At 44.8% G+C, this 9,317-nt stretch overlaps 1 protein-coding gene across 1 annotated transcript in view; it reads right to left on the bottom strand.

The window, feature by feature from the left end:
• The window catches only part of LOC142831596 (NACHT, LRR and PYD domains-containing protein 1a-like), a 74,271-nt gene that overhangs the window by 24,369 nt on the left and 40,585 nt on the right, over positions 1-9,317 (bottom strand). The window lies entirely within an intron of this gene.

The following is a 9,317-nucleotide window of genomic DNA, read 5'->3' as shown; positions in this document are numbered from 1 at the left end:
TGTGAGGATGCTGTGGATCAGAGCTCAGGTCCTCATGCTTGCATAGCAACAGCTTTACCCACTGAGCCATTGCTGCAGCCCTGACACTGGCTTGTAAAGACATCTGTAATCTGACCCTTCTCACTGTGTCCAAGGAGACTGCTGGTCCAGCCAGCATCCTGGGTCTGTGCTTCAGCTTCCTACCTCTCTCTTCCTGCTGATGCTTCATGGTCTATTCTCAGTCTTGAAGCCAGAGTCACAACCTAATATGTAAATTACCTCCTTACCTCTCTCTTGCAATCCTCCCTGTCTTGCTTTGAAAAAAACCCGGGTTCTTTTCCCTGGGTCTCATGGCTCTGCATGGCCTGACTCACCCCACCCTGCCCTATTTCTTTCATAGGATCCCACTTCTGGCTCCTCATTCACTCTGTTGTGGGCTGTCTGTTCTACCTTCCTACTGCTCAGCTTTCCTTGAACACACCAGGAACTTGCTCACCTCGGAACCTTTGCACTGGCTTCACCCTTCTCTTGGGATGACTTTCTCCTAGGCAGAAGCTTGCTACCTGCTCTCTGAATCTGGATCGAACATCTTGATCGAACATCTGGATCAAACATCCGGAATGACCATCTGGATTGCACACCTGGATCACACATCTGGAATGAACATCTGGATCGCACATCTGGAATGAATATCTGGATCGCACATCTGGAAAGAACATCTGGATCAAACATCTGGATCACACATCAGGAATGCACATCTGGAATAAACATCTGGATCGCACATCTGGATTGCACATCTGGATCACACATCTGGAAAGAACATATGGATGGAACATCTGGATCACACATCTGGAAAGAACATCTGGATCGAACATCTGGATCGCACATCTGGAATGCACTACTGGAATAAACATTTGGATCGCACATCTGCATTGCACATCTGGAATGAACATCTGGAAAGATCATCTGGAAAGAACATCTGGATCGAACATCTAAACCACACATCTGGATCGCACATCCGGAATGCACATCTGGACCGCACATCTGGATCGCACATCTGGAATGAATATCTGGATCGCACATCTGGAAAGAACATCTGGATCGAACATCTGGATCACACATCAGGAATGCACATCTGGAATAAACATCTGGATCGCACATCTGGAATGAACATCTGGAATGAACATCTGGAAAGAACATCTGGATCGAACATCTGGATTGCACATCTGGAATGCACATCTGGATCGAACATCTGGATCGCACATCTGGAATGAACATCTGGATCGCATATCTGGAATGAACATCTGGATCACACATTTGGATTGCACACCTGGATCACACATCTGGATCTCACATCTGGAATGAACATCTGGATTGCACATCTGGATCGCACATCTGGAATGAACATCTGGATCACACATTTGGATTGCACACCTGGATCACACATCTGGATCTCACATCTGGAATGGATCACACATCTGGAATGAACATCTGGATCGCACATCTGGATCACACATCTGGATCACACATCTGGAATGTACATCTGTATCGCACATCTGGATTGCACACCTGGATCGCACATCTGGAATGAACATCTGGATTGCACATCTGGATCGCACATCTGGAATGAACATCTGGATAACACATTTGGATCGCACACCTGGATAACACATCTGGATCGCACATCTGGAATGGATCACACATCTGGAATGAACATCTGGATCGCACATCTGGATCACACATCTGGATCACACATCTGGAATGTACATCTGTATCGCACATCTGGATTGCACACCTGGATCGCACATCTGGAATGAACATCTGGATTGCACATCTGGATCGCACATCTGGAATGCCCATCTGGATCGCACAGTGGTAGAGTCTGGCTCCTCCAGGATGCCAGGCATGAGAGTCTGCGCAGATGTTCATCCTCTGAAATCTGATAGTGGAGGTTGAGCAATGTTCAGCTCATTTCCTGTTGTAAAGTCTCTGCAGATGCCTGGGCTGAAGGAGGAGTCAGGCTTGAGAGCTTCTTCCAGGCCTGCAGAAGCCCCACCTCCTGAGCCTCACTTCCCTCATCTACTGAAGCGGGGACTCCCCGGGTTTGCCACCAGGTTCCAGTTCAGCAAAAGCTCCTGATCTCCCAGGTTTGTGCTCTGGATTCTCTGTACTTCCTCTCCTCCCTGTAGCCTGCCCAGTTCACAAGCTCTTCATTTTAGGAAGTTGCTGCCAGGCCCCAAACCCTGGGCTTTTTTCCCTCCTGGACTCTCCTAAATCTCAAATCTGGCATTTGACTCCTCCTAACATCTTTTTTTTTGTCTGTAGGTGTGTGGAGTCTGTGCATGCTCTTATGCATGTGAAGTCACATGTGTGTGCATGTGTGTGACATGAGAACGTATGACCATGGTTAGTCTAGCTACTTAGACAGCTGGAACACTTCCTGTTTCCTCCTCCTGAGCTCTGGGATCACAAGCCTGTAGCCACGCCCAGCAGGCATCTGTGAGGATGCTGTGGGTCAGAGCTCAGGTCCTCATGCTTGCATAGCAATAGCTTTACCCACTGAGCCATTGCTGCAGCCCTGACACTGGCTTGTAAAGACATCTGTAATCTGACCCTTCTCACTGTGTCCAAGGAGACTGCTGGTCCAGCCAGCATCCTGGGTCTGTGCTTCAGCTTCCTACCTCTCTCTTCCTGCTGATGCTTCATGGTCTATTCTCAGTCTTGAAGCCAGAGTCACAACCTAATATGTAAATTACCTCCTTACCTCTCTCTTGCAATCCTCCCTGTCTTGCTTTGAAAAAAACCCGGGTTCTTTTCCCTGGGTCTCATGGCTCTGCATGGCCTGACTCACCCCACCCTGCCCTACTTCTGTCATAGGATCCCACTTCTGGCTCCTCATTCACTCTGTTGTGGGCTGTCTGTTCTACCTTCCTACTGCTCAGCTTTCCTTGAACACACCAGGAACTTGCTCACCTCGGAACCTTTGCACTGGCTTCACCCTTCTCTTGGGATGACTTTCTCCTAGGCAGAAGCTCGCTACCTGCTCTCTGAAGCAGCACCGCAGTCCCAGAATTTACCCTCCTTTATGCTTCTGTTTGTCACCTGTTGCCACCTAACGGCACAAACTTGATTTCATTGGGTAATTGAATGGAAGCTCTTGGAGACGGGACTTAGCTTGTTTGTTGACTGGTACGCCCCTTGGGCCCAGGCTAGTGCCTAACTGACAATATCAGCACAGAGAGGCTCACAGTCTCTAAGAAGTGATTAGTCCTTTAATATTAACATGTGTGTGTGTGTAATCACATGTGCTAGTCATAAAACATTCAGGAGTCAGTTCTTGCCTGCCACCATGTACAACCCTGTGATCCAATTCCAGACATAAGACTTGGTGGCAGCTGCCTGCTGTGTGAATGTCTTCCTGGGAAAACCTGACTGATACAGGAGGGCCATGCCCACTGTGGGGTGCCACTGATTGGCAGACAGTCCTGGGTTGTATAAGAAAGCAGGCCTAGCAAGCCCTGGAGAGCAAGCCAGTAAGCAGCACTTCTCTGTGGTCTCTCTGCAGTGTTCTGCAAATGTTTTTCTTATGCACTGTAGTTTGATCATTCAGACCACTTCAACTCCCAACCACAAATATTCAGAATTCTTCTTTCTCCAAATCCTCAGCAGCATTTGCTTATTTACTTATTTATTTATATGGATAGTCATTTTCACGGTGCTGAGACCCTGTGGTGGTTTGAGTAGAATGGCCCCCACAACTCATACATTTCAATGATTGCCCTCAGTTTGTGCAACTATTTGGAGAGGGTTTGAAGGATGTTCTTCTTAGAGGAGGTGTGTCACTGGGGTGGCTTTGAGGATCTGAAGCCCACACAGGTCCCAGTGTTTCTAGTTCTCTCTCTGCCTGCAGCTTGTGGATGTGAGCTCTTAGCTACTCCTCCAGCACCATGCCTGCCTGCTGCCGTGCTCCCAGCCATGATGGTCATGGACTCTATCCATGATCTCCAAATGACATCCTTTCAATTTCATGTGGTCCCATTTGTCAGTTTGTCCCATTTTATTAATGCCCTTAGCTCTGCAAGCATCAGGAAGTGTTTCCCCCTCTTTCCCTCTAGCAGATCCAGGGCTTCGAGTCTTGTGTTGATGTCTTTGGTGCATTTGGACTTGCGTGCTCTGCAGGGAGATAGGAGAGGATTGTTCTTCTACCTGCAGGCGTCCAGTTTATCAGCACCACTTGTTAGCGAGGCTTTCTCTTTGCCAGTGAATAAATACTTTGTCACCAATGAGTGTTTTTGTTTGTCATTTTACTTTAGAAGAGCAACAACAACAAAAAATCCCCTCATTTTTATCATCTGAAACTTTTTACATCCAAAACATTCTTTTCCAATGGATTGTTTTCAAGCCAGAACTTATTTGATAAGTTATTAAAAAATACATAAAAATAATTTCAAGCTGTCTTACTATAGGATGGAAACACTGCCAGGATACTTGATTAATTTACTATAAAACATCATGTTAAGATTGATAAATCTTAGTCTGTTTTGATAAGTCGTGGTCCCAGAACTCTGAAAACCACACACACGCTGCATGTTCTTTGTAGAATCATTTCTTGAACTGTTTAGACTTGGACAAGAAAAGAAACAATAAATAAAAATAAATTTCTTGAGTTTAAATAATCTGATGTTTTAAATAACACTTGGTTCTATACATTTGCACACTTAGTCTCTATCTGCACTTAGAATGTAGCCTCATTTGTGTACGCACAAATATTTGTCGATCAACTCTTGTGTAACTTTTCTTGGGAGAGATGTAAAATTAACACTTGCCCCTAACTTCTGAACTTTCCAAAACACAAAGACTGACTCATTAGCTAATCTTACTGAATAGAAATGCATTTGTTAGAGATTCCTTATGGAGCCATGGAAGACCACAGACATTTCCAAGCTGACCCCAATTGCGTGTCCCTCTTTTCAACAAATTTTGACTCTGCCTCAGAATTAATGTAAACGTTGGTTTCTACCACCACCTAGTGTTAACATAGCAGAGCTGACCCAGGCTCACAGTTTTATGTGTCTGCCTTTGACCGTGTTAGGGTTCTGCTTGTTGAGCAAATACTGTCCATCTTGGGAGCATTGCCTTGTTTCCCGCAGGATGGCATGTTGGATAGCCGCATTCATCCTGCTGCAGGATGGAGATGACAAGGATTCAGAGGTCTGGGTCATTCTCCAGCTGGTCCAGAGTTCAGACCAAGCACGGCTGCTACACCTTGAAGGAAGCGTACACACTTGTTAAAACATACTTCCTGCATGGCCATGGTGGCTAACACGACCACAAACCCATTGCATCTCCTGTACTAGACCTTATGGACAAGAGTATAGAATCAACAGCTCATAGTGTGATGAAGAGTGATAAGAAATTGTTGGTACACTTCTAGAACTGGATGACCTCGTCAGTATACTGTTGGAATTACACCGGAAGAAAGAAGGGTATAAAATTATATCATATTTTACTAAACGGAAATAATGTAACAGTGCTTGTTTCTGGAGAAAAAAGGGGCTGAAGAAACAATGGATTTCCTTGAAGTATGTTACATTCTGGCTTTCTAAAACCTTTAAATTTTAGATTGCATAAAGCAAAGTTTTTGTTAAAGGGAAATACTTTGAATATATATATATATGCCTTTTTTCTAAGCTAGTTATCGTTATTTTGGAAAAAGAACAGTTTTTTAAGACATAAAAATATAAATATGTTTATGCCACAGAAATTGAGATTTTAAGAGCCAAGTATTGCGTTTTTTAATTTTGTAATATGTGTACTGTAAGACAAACAATGCTAAATACAAATTCTAACATTGTAGGGAAAGACCAGAATGGAAAACACAGCCAGCCCCCACTCTCCAGGCACAGAAGCAGGTCTCCTCTGCTCTCTATTGTGACTATTGGTATCAGTCACACTGACAAACAACTTTTATTGACAGCTAATCCAGAGCAGGGAAATTGACACAAATCAGTCTTCATTAATGGGCATTTGTAGAAAAAAGAAAGCCGTTCCTAAAGCAGACAGCCACTTAAGCAGATAGTTGTCATTTCCTAGCCCAATGTCAGATAAGTTTTTCTCATTCAAGCCACTGACTTAAGGGCATTTAAAAACCATGAACCTTTAATCATCTTAAAGTTCAAATTTCAGAAGTTTTACTGTTGTAATTGTGTTTAATTATCATCAACGCAAAGGGAGTAAACTTGTGAGTAATTTTCTTTTTCATTGTATAAAACCTATCTCTCCCAAATCACTGGCTCGTGTTGGATGAAAGTGTGCTTTCAAGTCTTCATTTAAATACTTATTGTCCCTTTGAGACTTGTTTGATGTGGGATTTCCCCTCCTATGCTGTGAGTATGTTTTAGGGAAATGAACAAGCAGTCTCCGTTTACACTTATTACAGGATCTGAAACTCACTGTAGATTATTTATTCTTTGTGTCTTTCACATCGTGCATCTCTGTCCCATTCATTCTCCACCTCTTTGTACCCACCCTTTGTATCTGCCCTTGCAACCTCTCCCCCCAAATAAAATAAAATAAAATTAGAGGGCAAAAAAGAGAAAACAATCTTGTCATGGAAGCTGTAATGTGACTCAGTGAGACACACAATAAACCCTTTATTCATATATTTTCACTTGCAAGTGTTCATTGTAACATCATTGATCTGGCACAAGGACTCTGGTTTCTGCTGTACTATCGATCCTGGGCCCTTACTGGACTTCTCTTGGATAGCCTGCTGTTGCCCTGTGATATGGAATTCTTGTACCTTTGGGCCTGCAGTACTGGCCCCTTCACTTGATCCAGCAGATTACAGATGGGGTTATGTTGGGGTGGGCAAATCATACTCTGGTTCTGGGCCTGGGTAGTTGCAGGGTTGGTCAGCTCGCCAGCTCTCCCTCACCCCCACCACCAGGGTGAGCTCTCCTGCACTGCCTTGGCTAGTTCATTCCTTGCAGTGATGGGCAAGGGGCAGGGCCAGTTCTCTTTCTTGCTTTATGCTCTCAGGGTTGGCTCTCCTATGCCTGTATCATCAGGCATGGCTCTACTGTGTTGCCCAGACTAGATGCAGGGGCAACTCTCCAGAGTGCTGCAGCTGGTGAGAGGTAGAGACAGCTCTCTCACTCTTATGACCTCAGGGCCAGCTCTCCCACCATCTCAGACACAGAGGGCTGTGGAGAGGGAATTGTTCCTCCTCTGTGCCTAAATATGACAGATGAGGGTCAATGCCAGATCTCCCATGCTCGCATTCTTGAGCTGTCTCACCCCAGGTCACATCAACCGGGTCAGCGCTGCTGTGCTGCCCAGATGAGGTGCAAAGTCTTCTTTCCTAAGTGCTGCAGCTGCTAAAGAAGAGAGTCAGCCACCTTGGCACCTGGAGGTGATAGAGGTGAGGGGCACCTTTTCCCTGTGCCACTGCTACACCAGAGATGAGGGAGGTGGTACCAGCTACGCCCCACTCATGGCCTCAGTGCTGGACCACCTGTGCCCCTGCTCACAGGGTTAACTCTACTATGGTGCCCAGGTGAAGCAAAGGGTTTTTTCTCCTGGGTGCTACACCTGATGAGGGCTTGAGTCAGGTCTCCTACCTGCTACAGGTGGCAAGGGTAAGAGGCAAGGAGCAGGGGACAAGGGAAGGCATGTTTTCTTCACCACAAGACAGGCATGATCTGCTCCCCATTCTCACTTCCGCAAATCCAGCTCGATCTTGCCCCTCAAAACAGCCTAGCTTTATTGTGCTGCCCAGGTGAGGTGTGAGTGCTTCAGCCAGTGATAGGCAGGACCAGTTCTCCCAGGTATTTCAGACAGTGAGAGGCAGGACCAACTCTGTACAGCCCTATCTTCTTGGCCTTTGGTGGTATCAGGAGTCACAGACATCAACACAGACCTCTGCTGCATCAGGGTCATGAACCCAGACCTGGGCCCAGGCCCAGACATCACCGTGGCCCTGGGTGACAATCAAACCAGCCACATTCTCTTGGTCCTCACTGCTTTCACCTCTTTAGATATACTTCTGTCCACATGACATGAACCATTCTGTCTTTCCTTTCTCTCCCATACCATGCCATACATTTGAATATCATAACAATGCCACATATGTTTTTTTTCTACTCAGTCCATTATAGCTCTGGGCAGGACCATGTTCCCTCTTCAGAGTCTGGGGTGGTCAACCCTGGGTCTACTTGTTGTCTGACTAAGTGTAACACAATTAATAAAAACCCAGAGATAGAAATTGGGATTCAACCTGAAGATCAGAAAAGCAAAACAGCCAGTCGCTGGCTCTTATCTCAGTACAAAATGGCAGTCCTGCCTCCAGGAATCTCAGAATGAGACTGTGTGTGAGGGCTGTCTCCTCCCGTTTTATAATCCTCTCTGGTGTTGGGATTAAAGGCTAGCACCACTACCGCCTGGTTTCTATGGCAAACTAGTATGGCTACTGGGACTTAAGGTGTGTGTCATCACTGCCTGGTCTGTAAGGCTGATCAGTATGGTTGTCTTACTCTCTGAACTTCAGGAAACCTTTATTTATTAAAATACAAATGAAATATCACTACAGCTCAGACTGTCATGGCACTGGGCAGGACTCCGCTGCCAAGAATCATAATGGTGCGTGACTAACTGGTACCAGAGGACAGTGAAATTCTCCCTTCCCCAAGTCTAGAGACCTGGGGTGGACCTGTTCTTGTCCTCTGAGGTACACCAGGCCTAAACCACAAATATTTTATTAGTATTTTTGCATCTATGTTCATTAGGGAAATTGGTCTGCAATTCTCTTCTTGTTAATCTTTTTTAATTTGGGTGTCATGATAACTATAGCCTCATAAAACCAGTTTGGCAAAGTTTCTTCCGTTTCTATTTTGTGGAATAGTTTGAGGAGAATTGGTATTAAAGTCTTTGTTGCAAGTTTGGTAGAATTCTACACTAAAACCACCTGGTACTGGTCTTTTTTCGTTTGGATGGTTTTTAATGACTACCTTTATTTTACTAGGGGTTACATATCTGTTTAAATGGCTTATCTGATCTTGATTTAACTTTGGTAAGTGGTATATATTGAGAAAATTGTGCATTTCTTTTAGATTTTTCAATTTGGTGAAGTACTGGGTTTTAAAGCATGTCCTTATGATTCTCTAGATTTCCTTGGTGTCTGTTGTTATGTCCCCCCTTTTTGTTTCTGATATCATTAATTTGAATCTTCTTTCTCTCTCCCTTTAGTAAATTTGGATAAGGGTTTGTCAATCTTGTTGATTTAACCAAAGAAACAACTCTTTGTTCCATTGTTGTGGAATATTCCTTTTCACTGTATG

Source organism: Microtus pennsylvanicus, chromosome 11, assembly GCF_037038515.1.
Source record: "Microtus pennsylvanicus isolate mMicPen1 chromosome 11, mMicPen1.hap1, whole genome shotgun sequence".
NCBI lineage: Eukaryota > Metazoa > Chordata > Mammalia > Rodentia > Cricetidae > Microtus > Microtus pennsylvanicus.
The sequence above is the reverse complement of the archived record's forward strand: the minus strand, read 5'-3'. Positions and strand labels throughout refer to the sequence as shown.